At 32.5% G+C, this 20376-nt stretch overlaps 1 protein-coding gene across 1 annotated transcript in view; it reads left to right on the top strand.

The window, feature by feature from the left end:
- The window catches only part of LOC145284425 (regulator of microtubule dynamics protein 1-like), an 83791-nt gene that overhangs the window by 9807 nt on the left and 53608 nt on the right, over window positions 1–20376 (top strand). The gene's annotated exons all lie outside the window — the stretch shown is intronic.

Consider the following 20376-nt stretch of genomic DNA (forward strand, 5'->3'; position numbering starts at 1 on the left):
AGCAATGAAAAAAAGATAAATAAAATCATTAACCAATGAGAGAACAACAAAAACAACTTTATAAATTGTTCAAAATCAGTTTGATTAATTTATCCCTAACTGATAAATCCTGAAGCATTGGAAAGTACTTGGACTTATGATAAATATGGTGATTACATCAGCCAGTTCCTGCCAGAAGTGAAAACTGTTATTCAGAAGTTGGAAAGGATCGAAAATCAAATTAATAGACAAAAAACGTCTATTTTATTTAATGAAATATGCCATATATATATATATATATATATATATATATATATATATATATATATATATATATACTAGAAAACGTGACCTGTTGGGTCACCTATTCAGTTCGAGTTAGATTGTTTGAATAAAGAAAAGTTAGTTTGTAAAGCTAGAAATATAAAAAAAATAAAGACTAAAATTTTAAATTAGTCGCTTTTTGCTTAGTACATCTCCCCTTTATAAAATAAAAGAAAGAGAGAGCGGCAACAATGTGAAAGAAATAGAAAAAATATAACGTAAGATTGGGGGGGGGCAAACAACAAAAAAGAGTGATAAACAGAAATTTAGTAAAAGATGGGTAATTTGATGAGTTAATTGCAAATTACAACTAAATTAGAACTATTAAAATGGATATTTTTCTTTTGCAAAAGTAATTCTATTGCAAATTTAAGGAATATTTTAGCATGCATAGCTTGTGATATAAGAAAAAAACATTAAGTCACATTAAATCTGCTCTGGAGGCCTCCTTAGTTTTATATTGTTTATTGATTACTTTATATTTAAGAAATTTATTTTAAAAAAGCAATAATTTATGTAAAAAAGTTATGACATTTTACAAATATTTATGAATTTCTGAACCCTCGTCAGACAAAAACTTGTCAAACAATCTGTTAAATCTTATTAGACAGATGTTATAGTAGCAGGGTTATTATTTAGAAACCATTTTTAACATGGGAAGGATGTTTTGTAACTATTCTGTACTAGCGATTTAATAAAAAAAATATTGTAAAAATTGAATTTAACTTGAAAATACTATGAAAAAATAGCGTTCTCATTTTTGCTATTTCAAATTATTTAATCACTTAAAAAAGATTCATGAGAACCTTCAAATTTGTTAGAATAATTTTTAAAATTTAGTAATCAAGGAAAAATACAAAGTCACATAGCCCCTGCCAAAGTCATTTTCAAGAGATTGTCATTAATCATGACCAAGAGAAACATTAAAATAGACAGTAAATTCAATCAACTGGTGTCAATTGAAAAGTGTCCCCTTTGAAGCACTCTATTTCCAGGGCCTTTATTTCATACTTCGTCCATAAAAAGTTCTGACAGAGCAGAAGAAAAGTACATTTTAAAGTGTGAAGAAACTGTTATAAAATATTATGAAAGAAAAAGATTAGGGGGAAGAATATGCCAATAGTAATTGAACGTTAGAATTAAATAAAACAGCCTTAGAGAAAGAGTCCATTTGTCTCCATAAAGTCTTATATTGGAAAAGTTAGATTCCAAAATTTTGTGGTCCTGAGCATAACCTTAAAAGACATTCTGAGATAAGGTCCCTTTTGAGGGTTGTGGGGAATGTGAAGTTGCCCCTTAGTTACCATTGCTCCTACGTCCATCTTGGCCCGGAGTGGTAATACCTGATAAGGCATTTGGTGCTACCAGATCAGGCTGTCTGAAGATACTGGCTTCCTCACCAAAAATGCCTCCCACGTTTATGTTATTGTTTTTTCCCCTCTTCCCTTTGAAAAACTCAATCATGTTCTGCAAAACAAAAACAACAATTTTCTTCTGCAAAACAATCAAACCAAACACAATGAATAAAAATTTGAAAATATAAAAAATCTAGTAATTTGGGATCAAATAATGTAAAATGAGTTGATATGCTGTAAAATAAAGCAACCCAAACCAAAGTCTCGAACTAGAATGAAGCAGAATCAGTGTTAAGTATTTCAAAACTGTTGCAAGTGTAGGCAGATGAACAGGAAAATGGCCACTCCTCCAGCAGAAAAAAAGAGGAAGTGTTTTTTGTTGACTTGTTTATTTTACAATATATTTTTAAGAAATGGACCGCAAGGCAGTTTGAAACTTGGTTTTGTTCATAGAGCTTGCTATTCAGGTTTTGATCTTGCCACCTAGCGGCTTCCATGAGTGTTAATAACAGAAAGAAACAAATTTTATAAATTATATTTTGGCTACTCATGATGAGGATTCTCTTTGTGAACATGTAACTTTTTTTCTTTTTTTTTAATTTTCTTAGAAATTTTTTTTAGCTGAGGATGAGGCATCCAAACGAATGCCAAATATTCACCCACTATCTCATACATTCCAACTGAAAAATCTTTTAAGTTTAAGTGATATTATTTGTATCTCTCTTGCACTTGGTTCACCGGGTATATTTGCCAGGTAGTTTTTGAAATTCTTTTGCATGACTCCGGTTGCTCTTATAATTACTAGAATAATGAAGATCTTCCTAAGATTCCAGTTTCTTTTCATGTCATAAAAATATTTAAAAAGAAATATATATATTTCATAAAAATATACAAAAAAACAGTTCATAAACATTTTTTACAACATTTCTATTTTATGTTTGCTGTAAAAAAAAAAAATTATCACCACCTCTGATGTTTGATTAAAAAAAAAAAAAAAACAGTGCATAAACATATTTTTATTGTAAAGTTTGTAATTTTTTTGTAATAAAAGTTCAAATAAAGACTGTTTGAATAAAACTTCTATTTTTAGATTTGATTTTAAACAAATCGGTGCAATTCTTAATGAAAGCCAAAGTTAATTGTGTTTTTATTTAATTTATTTTTGTAGAATCATCAATTTAATGGTAAATTGTATTGATTTTAATGTGTGCATGTTGTTAATGGTGCTTGTGTATAGAAAGATTTTAATGTTTAACAATTAAATGATGAATCATTGCATAAAATGTCATTTTAAAATGTAAAAACATAAAAACTGATTAAAAAAATTATTTGAGTTCAGGCGGCACTACAACATCAATTTTCTATTAACTCTCACTTATTTGTTTCTTTTAATTCTCACATTTCATCAGCAATGTTTCTGACAAAGAGAGAAGAATTGCTGTTTTCTGGGTTGGAATCTATTCATATAATATTCATCTTTGGCTAATTTTTGACCTTAAAGTATTATTTTTTAATCTTTTTTTAATTCCTTACATTACATGGCTTTATGCTTTGTCTGGAGCGATTTTCATAAAAAAATATTCTTAAGACATGTATGAATCCATATTTTCCCTCCAGTTGTAGATGAAATAGGATAGACTAGACTTGTTAAGGCAATGAGCAAGAAAACTTCAAAATAACAGCAGTTTTTCTCTGCTTATCCCAGCATTGGTTTTAGTCAGGTATAAATTTTGTCAACTTGAATGAAAGTGCAGTTGTGCATTGTACCACCTTTGCTTCAGTATAAACTGCTTGCCATGTAAGGAAGCGGGGAATGAATTGCTTCTTGAGGTCTCTTCTATTAATTTTAATCATCTTATGTGGACGGATGTTTGTCCGTCAGAATGACAAGTATATGGAGGGATGATGGATGATGCACGCTTAATTGAGAAGTAAGTGTTGCACAATCCCTAACCCCCTCCTCTCCTGGATCTGCACTGTTTGATTCCAGTGGCAAGGAGAAGTGCAGGACGATTGGGAAAAAAATATGGATGCAAACGAAGAGCACATTGGTATTCCCAAATAGTCACCCATTTTACTACTGAAAAGGCTGAACGATGCTTAACTTCACAGATCTAACAAGAAGTGTGAGTGTGATTATGCCGTACTATTATGTAATAATAAATGAACTTGTTTCGTTTAATCCTGTTAAGAACCAGTTTGTGTCTTTGAATTGTAAGCGTTGTGTTTTCTTCCTGAGATTCCCATAGATGGCTCTGCTCTCAGTAGGAAATCGACTCTACAACTTCTTGGTCTTTATTTCTCATCAAATCTTTCTTGGAGTAAATATATTAAATGCATTGCTCTTTCTACTTCTCGTCAGATAAGTTCTTCTGTCGCTCTAAACATTTTCTCACGCTTGGGGCTATTCTCTATCTCTACAAATCTACTATCAAACCATGGCTGGAGTATTGTTGTCATATTTGGTCAGTGAATCTCTTTCTTATTTGAAGGTTCTTGATAAATTGCAGAAACGTATCTGCAATTTAATTGGCTCCAATTTTTCTTCTTTACTGTAACCTCTCTCTCATAGACGTGATGTTGCTAGTCTCAGTCTTTTTTTATAAAGACTATTATGGCATGTGTTCTTTAAAATTGTCTGATCTATTCCCTGCTTCCTTTGTTCCAGCTCGTTTTTACTTGCTGGCTTGTGGAACTCTCTTCCTGCTCATCATTTTCCTTGGCCCTTCAACGTTGTTTTTTTATTTATTTATTTTTTTTCAAGGTCAATAGGCATCACCTGTCTTTGCGATAATCATCTTTTGTTCTTGTTAGCTTTGTACATCAAATGGCCTTGTGTCTTGTCTCAAACGATTTCCATAAAAATAAAGTAGGTTACGGTTTATTTATGTTGTTTTGAAGAAATTTGATACATGGGGGAGGGAGGGGGTTGGAACAGATGTTCCAAAACATATACCCAGAACAGAAATCACAAAAATTAATGACACATGTCCATAAATTACAGCTAAAACTAAAATCATTATGCAATCACATTGTAAATAGACAGATTGGTTGCCCAGATTTAATCAATAAACTATAGAGATCACATGATCGCATTATACAACATTCCCTTCCAAATTAAAAATGAACAACTCAACAAGCTTCGCAACATAATTTTCACATATGAATAACTGGTGCTGAGCACTGATTACATAACTTTAACAAAAGCAAAAAACAACCAAATCAAAACTAGGTCATTTCCCAACACGAAGAAAAGAGACTCCCCCCCCCCTCCCCGTGAAAATCAAGCAAAGAAAGATGTGCTTTAGAAGTCAAGTAAATCTCTGTCTGATAAACGTGTGTCCACTGGCTACGGTAAATGGGCATGTAAATAATGAAGAATCTAATTGGCTGACTATCAAACCTACTAACACATGTATATATAAAAACACAAAGTAACATTGACTTCATGCAGTAGCCTGATGAATCCTCACAAGAATGAAATGTGGAAAATTCTGTGTAACTTAATTGCCATATATATTTTGAAAACTTACTACCTAGCTCTACTTACTTATTGAGCACTGTCGGAGTAAATACTGCAAATAGATATAATTTTATGCAGATACATATAATAATAGGTACCCATTTTTTTTACTTTTGAAAATTTTCTAATGCTCTCACCTCCTTCTCTTTTCATTGCATCTCTCCCACTTAACTTTCCCATTTCTAACCTAAAAATGTACATCGGTGCTATCTATTTTGTGCATACTTTGTATAATGATGATTTTTTCCTCTTTTGATGAGAAGCATTTAGCTTTGAAATGTCATGGCCTAAAGAGGTGTTCCTCTCTTATTTCCCTTTCACTTATTGTGATCGTTCTTAACCTTATAGTAATAAAATTCTAATGTAACTTTAATCCTTATCTCCTTCGCTTTTCTTAAAACAATAATAATAATATTAATGTATATATATATTGTATTATTATTATTAGTTATTCCAAGTTAAGAATATTCTAAGATAAAAACCAATGAATTTAAGGAGGTTTATATAAGAGTGCTCAATAAAGAGAGCAAGGTATACATTTTATGTATATTTAAATAATCATTTTTTAATATCGCTACACAATCATGACAATGTTTCGGTTAATAGTTATGAACTAAAAACCTCGTTGGGCAATACCAATCCTTTCTTGTAAAAGATCAAATCCTTATATATGTCTTGTTTGTAATTTGCTGGATGTACGTGGATCTAGGTCGTCCTATGCTTGTGTGCCCATGCTGTGGAGTTCACAGCAATATATTTCTCACCAGCTCTTGCTTGCTCCTCTGGCAGTGACCGGCAAATTGTAGACGTTGCTCCCTGATGGTAGTAGATATGGCAGGTAGATTGTTGCTTTGTGGGATGATCTTACCAAGATATAATTATAACTGTTCTTGGCATACAAGTGTACATGCCGTCTAGCTTTCTTTTCAATCTTTTGGTAAGTGTCTAGATTGTAGCACCATAAACAAGGACAGACTCCACCACTGTTCTGAAGAATTGCCTTTTCAGTTTTTCAGTTAGCCTTGAAGTCCAGACTGATATCAAAGCTTATCCAATGCAGCCCATGGTTTTGAGATGCGAATTTCGATATCTCTTTTCGTGGAACCTATATTGCTGCCCAGGTACATAAACTCAGTGACTTCTTCCAGTGTTGTTCCTTCGAGAGCTTTGATCTCCCCCTCTACATTAAAAGTCATAAACTTTGTCTTATTCACATTAACATAAAAACCAATTTAATTTACAGACTTTTCTAGCTTATGTAACAACGTTTGTGCATTAGTAGTGTCATTTTATTTCAAATTTTATATATGTAGCTTAGTTTCTCACTTCTTCAAAAGTTATTTTTTTATTTTCAACATGGTTAAACTTTCACATTAAATTTTAATTAAAAAAATACCAATTCTTCTTTCGTTTTAATTAAAAATTTTAAATCTACTTATTTTTAAAACAATCCATCATTTCTTTTACGATTGACTGAGAACAGTTAGTGACCGATTTGTGTTATCACATTTTGCAAACCATTATTCATGGATCATTATTGGTTCACAAAAGTTGATATTCATTTTTCATTAAAAAATTAATCCACATTTTATTTATATCAGAAAAGCAGTTATCTTCTTCCTTAGTTCCATCAATCAAGACAGGAGCAGGGTGGCATTACAAACAGTTTTTAATTTTTTCCATTATTTCATAACTTTTGTAAATTTTCACTATTGTAGAATTGATTTTTTTCAACAAAACAACAGATGACATCTCTATGCAAATAGGTCACAAACAAGAAAAAAATCCCTTACAAAGTAACTAAAAACAAAAATAAAATAAAACAATAGCTCACAGGTGTTTACTACTAAACCAATACTTATTTCTTTAAATTTCAATCATTCTTTTCGATTTTCCCCTGGCCACAGCCGAGACAGCAGCTCCGTGTCCTGGTGAAATATAAAAGAATTATTTAATTCAAAAGCATAACTATTAGAGCATCACTTATGAGTTAAAAGTAATCCACTTTCAGTAATTTATGTAACTCAAATTAGAAATTGCTTGAACGAAATTTACTAATAATTTTTAGTATCACACCCAACATAGTTCAAATTCTGTTTTTTTTTTATTTTTGGTCCCCTGATGAAAGGAGGGAGGGTCTGTAAATTCACCCTTGTCCGTTCGTCTGTCTGCACTTTTCTCAATAATTTCGCCTTGGAATTTTTTTGAAATTTTGCACAAACATTAAACATGATATTAATAAAAAAGTAACAGAATGGATTTTCCGGGAAAACTCTAGTTGCCCCTCCTCTAGGGGTGCCTTTCGGGTTAAAATGGCTAAAATTGACACTTTTGCACTTAATAAAAAAAAATTGATGCCTTGGATTTTTATAAAACTTTCTGCAAAGTTGTAACTAACTGATTTCTATATAATTTTGTTTGTCTATACTTCGCAATAACTTTTGGATGTGCCTCAGGGGCTTTTTTAGGGCTAATAAAAACACTCCATTTTTGGGACTATTTTACCATATTTGTCCAAAATTTTCTGTGTATGTCTATTTAACAGTTTTGCATGGTGCTGAACTCAAGTTTAAATATGTTAAGGTCTTGGGGACTTTTGGGGCTAAATAGGAGAGAGGGGAGCAAATGATGGCCTTAGCCATTTCTTTTTTTGCATGGTGCAGAACTCAAATTTACATATGTTAAGGCCTAAAACTGCACCGCTTGTTCATTTTCACCTGGATTTGACGTTCCCTGGGAACTTTGGGGCTTAAGGGGGGGGGCAAATGCTGAACTTAGTCATTTTTTATGCTTCGTTCACTTTGCACTCACGGGAGACCATGCTTGCTTCACTTGTTTTATTTTCAGTTTTAAATAGAAGTAGGGAAGGTATTTTGCTTCTTTTTTTTTTTTTTAATTTTCGAATATTTAAACTTTTTGTGAGGAGAGAAATACAAATTATGAAATCAGTAACCACTTCACAAAAAAAAAAAAAAATAATGATGATAATGAACCTCACTGAGCAAACTAAGTTTTAGTTTGCAAAGTCATTTGAGTTCGGTTCATAAAAGTATGCGAACTTGATTTGTCTTTTTCTTGTAAGTTGGAGTTGTTTATGTCACAGCTGCAAATTTCTGGATACATATCCCTAAAAGCACCAAAAAACATTTGAGGAGCTCTCTGAAAATGTATCCTTAAATATTAAATTTGGTTTCCACACTTTTGTTGTAGGAAAAAAAACATTCCAACTTTTTGGAGGAAATTCATGTGGATGTTTTTTTTTATATTCCACTTGGGAAATGCTCGGACACAGGTACGGCTAGTTTTATATAGAGAGATTAAAATAACATTGCTTTGATAATATTAGTTATATTTTTATAACAATTTGATTTAATTAGTAATTTAATGATCAAACACAACCATAATTAAATTTAACTTTAAAAATCTCGTTAAAAATAAATATTAGCATAATTTAAAAAGAAACTGCAAAAGAAAATGAAATTAAAGCTTCCCAATTAATGCTAATGATCAAATATTTGAATTTGAAAAGTAATAATTTTTGTCACTTTAAACAAACATGCAGTAACTGAATCAATTATTTAAAATTATGTAGAGAAATGTGGGCAAAGAATACCGGTTAGGATAGACACTGGAGAATTACTTCCATTGAGGAACAGACAAAGCGAGTTCCGGCCTTTACAAGGGAAGGTACGTTTTATCCCTCATAGGAACTATACCCACGTGAAACAGAATAGAACTCTAACCGCTTCTAAAGTGAGTACTGATTTATTGTTGTTCTATATTTTGAGGTTACTTTATTCTTTATATTTGTCAATTCGTAATGTGTATTCATGAACTTGTGAACTATTTGCGTTTATTAAGTATTTTTAGTTTCAGTGAATCAATCAACTATGAGACCCCTAACACTTACAACAATATATATATATATATATATATATATATATATATATATATTAAGTAATGTGATTGATAATTTAAAATTTAAAAATCAAATTATAATTAAATTAAAAATCCGTTTCATAAGAAGGAACAACAACAAAATCAATTATCTATACGATCGTTTCGGAAAACAATGCTTTTTATTGTGGTAGACATCAAGTTACGGACAATAATTATTACATATAGTTTTTTAATAAGCAAGGTCTCCTCGTCAGCAAATTTTGAAGGGTTTTTATTAAATTTAAAAGACACCATAAATAAACCTTTTTTTTTAATTTTAAATTATCAATCACATTACTTAATATTGAATTAGCTCTAGGATATTTACCTATCGAGCTTATTATATATCTAAATTACGAGCACTTTCTCTTTCCTGTATTTTAATTAAACTAGTAATTTCACTGTTACATTGAAATACACTCAGCTCTTTAGACTATTGTTCTAATCTCCTTTAAATTATATATATATATATATATATATATATATATATATATATATATATATATATAAAGAGGGCTCAGGGAGTAGCATGGTATCAAACTAAAAAGTGATACTGGGATATTAAAACCTACACAATCAAAAAATAGTCTCAATTCCATCTTTTCTTTTTTTAATATACATTAATTGTAATTCATTTTTGAAGAGACAATTTTTCTTTTTAACTTTCATTAATTTAAAACTAGCTGACCTGTGTCCCAGCACACACCTAGAAACCACAATGTCAAAAACAACCGAGCTATTCGCACCCATATAATCGTTTCGTATTGATTTATTTATTTTTTTACTCACATTCCCCCCTAACAAGACATATCACCACTTGATCATAAGGGGCCACTATTTGGGACCATGCCTAGGAAAGATTAGCAAAATGTTGGTTTACGTTACATTTAAACTTCTGCATATCAGTACAGTCAGGGAAACAGGCAGCAAAAAGGGAATTCCAGAGTCTAGTTATCCGAGGGAAGAAACTATTAGAGTAGAAAGCTTTCTGGTATTTCGGAACCTCAACAGTGAAGGGGTGTGATTTTGTTGCTAAGCATATTTGTTGGAGGCTATGTATGTCAAGGAAGCACAAGAGCAATGAGTTCATCAGAGCACATTCCATTAAAATACTTGTAAAGCAGGCACAGAGATGCAACATTGCGGTGATGGGATAGGGGTTGGAGTTTAATTGACAAAGTGGGATATATTAGATTGAAAACTCTTTTTTGGACCCTATCCAAGAAGGAGAGACTAGTAGTAGATGCACCAACCCAGAAGTGACAACATCATGCATAACCGAATGGTGGCTTTGTAGAGATACAGGATGTTTTCAGGTGTGAGCAATCTTCTAGCATGATAGAGGGAACCCACTCTCTTTGCAGCAGCCTTTGCAATATCTTCAATATATTTGTTCCAGTTCATATTTCCTGTGAATGTTAGGCCGAGGAGTTTCCAGGAAGTATTAGTGACATGCTGAAACAGATCTGTACATGAATTCTTGTGTGTCATTTACTTTATAAAAATTTGTAGTGCAAGCTTAATCAAATCTACCTTGAGTATATCTATGGTGTCCAAGAAAAAACATATTATTAGAGGTCAAAGAATATGACTATGCTTAACGTCACGGGTGAACTCAGAAAGAAATAACAAAAGTTCACTAAAAAAGAAAATTAAAATCATGTTTGTCATTTCTGTCAACTAAAATATGTCAGTTGTTCTTTTAAAACGTTTTCGATAACAAATAAAAAATGTTTTCAAACTTTTTGTTTAGAAATTCTCTTTTTGTTTTTTTGTTTTTTTTAATTACATTTTCACTCCAAACAAGGCACAGTGCCACTTTGATGAAGGAAACTACTATCTGGGACATAAGTTGCAGGTATACTATGCAGGGAGTTGAGCAACAAGATGTCTGTTTACATTACACTAGAACTTCTGCATGACAGTACAGTTGGGGAAGCAGGAACCCAAAAGGAAATTCCAAAGTTTAGCAGTTCTGGGGAAGAAACTATTAGAGTAGAAGGGTTTATGACATATGGAGATCTTTATTGTGTAGGGGTGGAACTTTGCTGATTGTCAGGTTTGTCAGAGGTATTTATGTTGAGGGGGTACAAGGGCTTGTAGTTTGTCAGAGCATCTACCATTTAAATACTTGTAAAACAGACTGAAGGATGCAACATTTCATCGATGGGACAGAGTTTAAAGTAACTTTCTAGCACAGTAGAGAGATCCCACCTTCCTCAGCAGACTTGGCAATGTCCTCAAAGTATCTGTTCCAACTCATGTTCCCTGTGAGTGTCAAGCCGAGGAGTTTGAAAAAAGTACTTTCAAGTAATGTATCTTTAGCCATAGCTATTGGTGGTTGAAAAGGTTTCTTGTAATTATTAAAGGAAACGAGCTTAGTCTTGGCAGTATTGAATGTTGGTATGTTCAGTACTTGGCAGTATTGAATGTTAGAATGTTTAGTACTTGTAAGTAAAAAAAAAAAAACAAATACTCGAGCTGAGATTGAAACCAAAGCCTAAAGACAATGAGTCAACAATAACGAAACACCTATCAGATATCAGCAAACTTTATGATAGCACATCATAAACAGATTATGAGAACGAATATTAACAGTTTATAACTAATAAGAAATAAAAACCTATAAATGGAAACTAGCAGAACCCATGAAAATTCCACGGTAGTTGCAAAATTTTCAAATACATTATAAATAAAACGAATAAAAATAAAATAAAACAAATAACGACGAATTTAAAACAATTTTTTTTAGCAAATTCTTTTTTAATCGTTTAAAGCTAAAAAGAATTTATTGAAAAAAATTTAATTTTTTTTCATTGAAAATTCAACACACAACACATTTTTTTATTTTTTTCTGAATAATTTTTTTATATAAATTATAAAAGAACAGATGTCAATTCACTTGCACATTCCTTTTAAATTTTAAAAAGAAACGTTGCAGACGTTTTCCGTTGAAGACATTTCTTTTTGAAAATTTTTTTTATTGAAGGCAGTTTTCATTAAAGACTTGTAGCTCTTAATCTGTTCGTCATTGAAATTTAAGTCAATTAAATTTTGGTCAACCTTTCGTTTCTATGGGAATCAGGATGCGAATGGTTTTATTTGCAATCCAAACGTTAGTGTATTTCTGTTTATTTAAAGCTAGCATTTCATCCCGGCGTTACCCGGGTGTTTGGAGGTGTATGTTGAGCAAAAAAAAAAAAAAAACGTGCCATCAATTTTTTTTAACTTTGACCCCTATTATGACCCCTTAACATTTATTGTTTTGGGCTCAAATCAAGTTATTAAGTTAGATCCATGTCCAAGGAATCTAAATCTAAAATTTCAAATGTTTAGACCCAAAATTGGCAGAGGAGTTTGGTAGAGTTCTCAAAGGTCAAATCGTTGAACTTTGACCCTTTAACAGACAAATTTCTGACCGAAAACAGATTACAAAGATTTTCCCAAATCTCAATACCCTGTATATCAAACTTCGAGTCTGTAGACTGAAAATTGACAGAGTTATTGCGTAGGGAAATGTACACACACACTTTCACTTTTATCGATATATAGATGATATTATATCCACCAGGAAAACGTTAAAATAAAAGAGAGAAAGATAAAAATTTAGATGTTTTGCTGGAATTGTTTTCGTGACTGAAAGTCCAAAGTATATTTTTATAGACTTTGTCAGGAACAAAAGTGAATCAGTTAAGCTTATATAGAAAACCCTGACGCTTATTAAGGTCTTATTTTATTAAAATAATTCCAGCCTGATATGTGTATTTCCTTTTTTTTTTTAACAAGTGATTTTATATCTTTCAAGTTTTACTTTATCTAAATTGAAGATTAGAAAGTTCAAAGTTCAAAAGCGAATTAAAGTATTAAATTGTATTTGTTTTTTGTAAAAACAATAAAACAATAAATGGCCACATAAGTGGATCGTATATTTATTAATTTATTTTGGAACTAAGAAAAAGTTTTATTGACTTGTGTATCTCTTTGTAGCTTTATCTTTTAATATAGTTGCATCTGTTGATCCACTCCTAAACTAATAAACCGATTATTATGAATTTTGGAACACAGTTACTCAGTATAAGGAATTGTAACATGGGCTATGTTTAGTTTAATTTGGTTTTATGCGAAGGAATTAGAAACTTTTCATGAATATCAGATACGTCCGATTTTTGTGAAATTTTAGTAACTATTAGATATCAATTAATAAGTTGATATTAATTCATTAATTGATTTATCAATTGATGATTTATTAATTGATATATCAATTAATAAATATTCTTCAAATTTCCGTTCCGTTCAATTATTTTAATTTTTTAGTGACCATAATAGATACCACTCCCCATTGGAACATTCAAATATCAAATTTGCATTTAATTTGAACTATAGTCATTGAACACCAATTAAGCAAGATCTCCTAAATATTCCAATACTTTTCCGATTCCAATTCTTTATAAATCTCGAAATATTTAACCATAAATTTGTCATTTTTCCTGATTACCGTTAAAAACACGTTAAATGTGCATATCTGTTCTCAAATATAAAAATACACTTGTTGGGGGGGGGGAGGATCTACAGATTTTAGGTTTACTCATAGTTATGAATTAATAAATATTTATTTATTGTTACGAGCCATGGAAGACTTTGTTTAAAACAGAATCAAAAAAAGACAAAAGAATCGTTTTTGGCATCAGAAAATAGGCACAAATTTGATATTGATACATCAAAAAATTCCGATTTTTCCAATTTCTGATTAATCGTTCCAACACTAATATATGATGATTGCAACGTCTTGTCAGATGAGTGCCACTCTCTCAGACACTTAAAGTCCATAAGCCCCAAAATGACAGGACCATTTTAATAGACAAATGCCTGAGGGAGTGTCTGTACACAGATGATGTTACAGATTTTTAGTTTTGTATGACAGCTAAGTCTCTCTCTTGGTTCAAAATGTTGAGATCCAGCAACAAGCAAGAGCAAGATAGTCAGCAACAAGTTAAACTGCAGACCAGCTTAATGCGGGTATTGGTCTCCCGCTTTATGTTTTTTTTTTAAAATAAGAGATTTGCTTCTCCTAGAAAGGTTGCCTTCACCATGGCTTACGGGAGCCCTCTCCACCTCAACACACACATACATACACACATACATACACACAAACACACACGGTGCTAGTTAGCTGTTAACCTCAAAAAAGGGTGAATATATATATATATATATAATGATTGCAACGTCTTGTCAGACGAGTGCCACTCCCTCAGTCACTGAAAGTCCATGAGCCCGAAGATAATTTTTTTTTTTTTAGTCCTGCCAGCGAATTCACATGCTCAAGCAGACATGACATTGAAGACGGTCCTTGGCATACATACATATGTATAAATATACACGCATACATACACATACATACGCATAAACATACACACATGCACACATCCATACATACATACACAATACATATAACACATACATACAAACATATACATACACATATGCACACACATATACATATATATGCATACACATATATACTATCATATACAAATACATACACATATATACATACATATTCACATACATATACGTACACATGTATGCACATATACATACATACACATAAAGTTACCTACATATACCTATACATACATACATATGCACCTATACGCATACATATATATGCATATATACATACACACAAATATATATACATATATACATACAAACACACATAAACATGTATACACAAAAAATAAATAAATAAAAATATATACACACATATATACATATATATACAAATAGGTATACATACACTAGTACATATATTAACATGCATACATACATACATACATGCACACACATATGCATATATAGAATGATGGCAGATCAATTATTACATGCTTCCAGCATTTCAGGGCTACACACGTGACACTTTTTCCATCGCCACGGACAATTTTTGTAGACAAATGCCTGAGGAAGTATCTATACAAAGATGATGTTACAGAGTTTTAGCTTTGTACGACAGCTAAGTCTCTCTCACGGTTCAAAATGTTGAGATCCAGCAACAAGCATCAGCAAGATAGCTAGCAACAAATGAAACTGCAGACCAGCTTAATGCGGGTACTGGTCTCCCGCTTTGTTTTTTTTTTTTTTTTTTTTTTTAAATCAGAGATTTGCTTCACCCAAAGGGGTTGCCTTAACAGGGCTTTTGGGAGTCCTCTCCACCCCACACACATATCGAAATAAAGATATATACGTACACATACAAGCATGCATACAAACAGATGCACGCAAACATACATACGCAAGAACAAACACACATGACAACATGCACATACACTCATACATTCATACATACACACATGTACATACATATGCACACACACATGTACACATACACGTACATGTAGAATATATATGAAGGAGCATTTATGATGACGATGATGATGGTTGTTACGAATAGGTGAATTCAACATGAATAAAAGAGTAAAACAATTCCAAATACACAGAACATAGAATAGAGAGACGTTCGCTTCGCCGGTAGTACAGCTTTTTTTTTTTTTCTATAATATATACATACATACATGTGTATGTATATATTTTTATTTATACAAACATTCATCAGACTATTCCAACAGTAATAATGCTTATGGTCTTCACTGGACTGGCCTTAAATAAGGCTATTAATGAAACATGTATGCACATATGTAGCCAAAATTTTTGTATAAATAATTTAATATATATAAAGTTTATATACAATTATTTGAACATATTTAATTTATAAGAAAATCAATCAATAATCACAATGAATATAGTCAATAAAAATCAATCGGAGAAAACAAATTTTGTGTTTCATTCATTGGAACGTGGCAGGATGTGACATAAGGCTATTTTTAATGTGAGAATTTAATCCCTTGTGTCAGTAACATTGTTAGAAATAATTGTCTTTGTGTTTCTTTATTGATAAGAAAAAAAACACTTGATGCCGAAATTTTTCGAAACATTCGTTCATACCAAAAGAAATCAAAGAATTATATATTACTAGCATTTCAGCCCGGCGTTGCCCGGGTGTTTGGAGGTGTATGTTGAGCAAAAAAAAGTGGTAGTAGGAAGGCAGGCTCGAACCCGTACCGTGAAGGAGGAAAAGAGTGGGAATAAAACGTGACGTCTTTGCTGTTATGACCACCGCCAAACCGGGAGTGATGTATGTTTTAATTAAAGCTAGACAATCGAAAAGAGGGGATGACTTTCGAAAATATTAGCGAAAAAAGCGACCCCTCCCTGTAGAAAACTGCCCAGTTGAGGGTGAAGAAATTAATGTTTTTAGCCAATTTTTCGGTATTTTTCGTCTGAAGGGTCGAGCTTCAAACGATACTGATCTTGTGAAAATCTGTCACCTCTGTTGAAAGTTTTAGGCAAACATGCAAACATACATTTATATATTGATAGCTCAAATTTTCGACACAAATCGATTAAAAAGCTTGCCCTATCTTTGAATACCCTTTATGTAAAATTCCCCAAGATGTTATGGGGAAAACCAGCTCCTCATAAAAAGGGGATTGTCTAAATTGAATAGCAATCGTCTGATATAAGGAGATTCGGACGTTTTCGGAAAAATGCCGCCAGAATTAGTTTCGCTTTTATTATATGAAAAAGCTTAATGCACATGAGGCGATCGAAAAATGTTGAATATTTATCTTTTCAAAGTCGAGCAAATTAAATAGACAGGCGACCCCCGTTGTTAACTCGTAAATATTATCATTTTGACATGATATAAAAAGTTTTAAGAAGTGAGTCGACTGATCGCTTCTCAGAAAAAAAGCCTTTCTCGGACATACACAAAAAGCGAACATATATACACACATTTTCGCTTTTATATTTATAGATAAATTGTATTTTGATATTAAATAATCCCCAAAACAAATTTGCCAACCAAAGGATCATTTCTGAAGTTTCTTTTTTGTTGGTTCCATTTTTTAACTTTTAATATTTCTAATCATTTCATAACATTTTGTTTGGTATTCTTCAACTCCTATTCTCATCTTTGTTGTTACATTCACAAAGTTTCGGCTTATGTAACATTCAACATTTTTCAGCTGCATTTATGTGAATATTCCTGTCGAATAGAATCCATTATTCCGTATGGGCCCATGGTATAATGGTTAATAGCATTGGTTAACAATCGGTTCTAAGTAACAATCTTGTGGAGGTTGAAAGTGTATTCTTTGCTACAAGCGATAAGTAAAAATAACAAAAAATAACAAAAAAAAAAAAAATAAAAAAAAATAACAAAAAATAACAAAAAATAACAAAAAAATAACAAAAATAACAAAAAATAACAAAAAAAATAACAGAAAATAACACCTTAAAAGAAAATGGAAGTAGCTTTCACTTATTTTCTCAGTCACGATTTCATTTGATGTTTTGTTTTCGCTTTTCAAAGAGTTGTGATAGCAAAACGACAGCACATTTATTGAACAACAGACTATGGCCGAGCATTTAAGCTTATTATTTTCTTATTTTTTGTTGCTACAAATGATGGAGATAGAGGGCCAAGATCTTTTTCATCAAGGCCTGATGGATATCAGTGGTGGTTGCCATTCTTAACATGGGGAGGGGTATGTTTTGTAACACGCATGCTCATTAGTACTTTTCAGTCGGAAAAATATGGCTGCCAGTGAAAACATAAGGGATTACATCGGATAATAAAGGTTTACATATCCTGAAAACTATTTGTATGTCCCAAATTTAAATGTGACATTAGTTTTCAGCATACGCGAAAACAATGACTCAATTTAACGGTGAATGCTGAATTGCCGTTAAAGTAAAAAAAAAAAAAAAAAAAAAAAAAAAATTAGTTTTGGCATTTCTTCCAAAATTTTTTTAAAAATGAAATCATCTTTTTTAATAAAAATAAAGAATAAAGTAATAGCAAGTTTCTTTGTTCACATGAAACGAACAGTAATGTGGAAAAATATAGTCGCCATCTTTATAAACAAGTTGAGAAAAGGCTAGCTAGGGAAAACGCTAACTCAAGCCAGTTAACTGTCTTGTAAATCGAAACGATAAACTTGAGTTATCGAGCTTCTATTTTTCATTTCGGCGTTTCACGTGCACGGTGAAACTTGTTCTAATTTACTCTTAATGTTCTTATTGTTATTTGTTTTTTGTTGTTTTTAGTATCACTGTCGCATTTTCAGAGTTCTGTATTGTCTAACTGTCGTGATGTTCCTAAGTTGGGTATTTTTTTACGATCTAACCCAGTGCTGTTTACCTCCTAAAAAAATCAAAATCTACTTTTTTTGCTTATATGTTGCAACGATCTTTAAAGATAATATGAAAGCAGGAACTCTTATAAAATAATAAAAAATTAACATTTTAGAGTGGGGAATAACTTTCCTGTATAAATTTAATGAGCACCTATTTCTTGGCCATGTAGCGGTAAACGAGACATGTAATCGTAAGCAAAAATTGAATGCCCATGCGTGCGAAAACAAACATGGCGACCAGTGAAAAAATACGGAATACATTGGATAACATCATTGCCTTAAATTAATAAATGAGAATTCCTTTATATAAGAAGGGTGTGCATGTTCTTGCCGAATGGTTCCAAAATGGGGATCGATTTACTAGAACGTTGTGTTAAAACTGAACACCTTACAAATACTGAATTTTTATTCATTTTGATAATATGGTAGATTAGTGTCCAATCGATATTCCGTTGAAAAAATTTTTTAAGAAGCGAAAAGAAAAAAAATACATTGGGGGTGCATTGTATAAGTCCACCCTAGTGTGTGTGTGTGTGTGTGTTAACATCTTTAAAAATATCAGGAAATAAGTATTTAATGGTGAGACCAGATCAAGGCAAATTTTATTAAAAAAAAAAAAATAGAAATTGTGAAGGTAGAAATTTTAAGGACCCCCCTCCCATACACAGACACACGTTTAAAGTGTTTCTATGTATTTTAAAAAATGTTTGGAACTTATTTCCTGCTTTTTTATTATCTTTAAAGGCCATTGAAACGTATTAGGTAAAAAAAAAAAAGGGGTAGAAGGGGCGTACAATAACTAATGCCCTGACCCACTCCCAATTGTATGATCTAGCTGAAATTTTGCATGTGCAATGATTTATATCTCTATGGGTTATGTGGCATATTACAGCTCTGAGCTAATTGTGGTTTCTGTTTTACAGGTGTTTGAACTGAGTCAGGTGTGAAATGGAGCCTGTTGAATGTCGAGTAGTGATCCGGTTTTTGTATTTAAAAGGACACACACCACAAGAGACTTTTGATGAAATGAAAGAAACTTATGGTGATAATGCCCCATCATATGACCTTGTAAAACGCTGGCATCGTGAATTCAAACATGGCTGGAAGTCTGTGGAAAGAGCTCCAAGACTTGGTCACCTCCCCCCCTTCTGCCATTGATGAGGCATCTGTCCGTCAAGTTGAGGCTGCCATTTTGGAAGATCGGCGCATTACTATTCGCCAAATAGCCCAAGATGTCAAGATTAGTACAGGGTCTGTGGAAACTATCATTCATGACCATTTGCATATGCATAAGGTGTCTGCCAGATGGATTCACAGGTTGCTCACACCATTCCAGAAACGAGAACGCGTCGAGTGCTCGAGGATGAATTTGGAGATGTGCCAAGAAGATGAGTCAAAGTTTTTCAAAAGACTGATTACACAGGATGAAACCTGGGTCCATCACTATGAACCAGAGACCAAAGCCCAGTCAATTCAGTGGAAGCACTTGGACTCACCACCTCCAAAGAAGGCAAGGGTGCAGCCCTCCACTGGCAAGGTCATGCTCCCAGTTTTCTGGGACTAGGACAGAGTAGTGATGACAGATTTCCTGACAATTACAGGAGCCTATAATGCTTCACTTTTGAGAAAATTAAGGGAAGTTATCAAAAGCAAGAGGCGGGGCAAGATCAGCAAAGGTACCCTCCTCCTGCAGGACAACGCTCCGGTCCACAACTCGCATGTCGCCAGATCAGAAGCATGGGCGTGTGGTTATGAAATCCTTCCCCATCCTCCCTACTCTCCTGACCTTGCACCCTCTGACTTTCACCTCTTCCCAGCCATGAAGTTGTTTTTGAAAGGAAAGCGTTTCCCAGATGATGCAGCCTTGATTTCTGAAGTCACGTCGTGGTTAGAGGGCCAACCTGGGGTGTTCTACAAAAACGGTCTCCAGAGCTGCATCAAATGATGAGAGAAATGCATAACTCTGGGTGGTTCCTATGTAGAGAAAGTCTAATAACTGTGC

Source organism: Euprymna scolopes, chromosome 9, assembly GCF_053919585.1.
Source record: "Euprymna scolopes isolate OS-2025 chromosome 9, ASM5391958v1, whole genome shotgun sequence".
NCBI lineage: Eukaryota > Metazoa > Mollusca > Cephalopoda > Sepiida > Sepiolidae > Euprymna > Euprymna scolopes.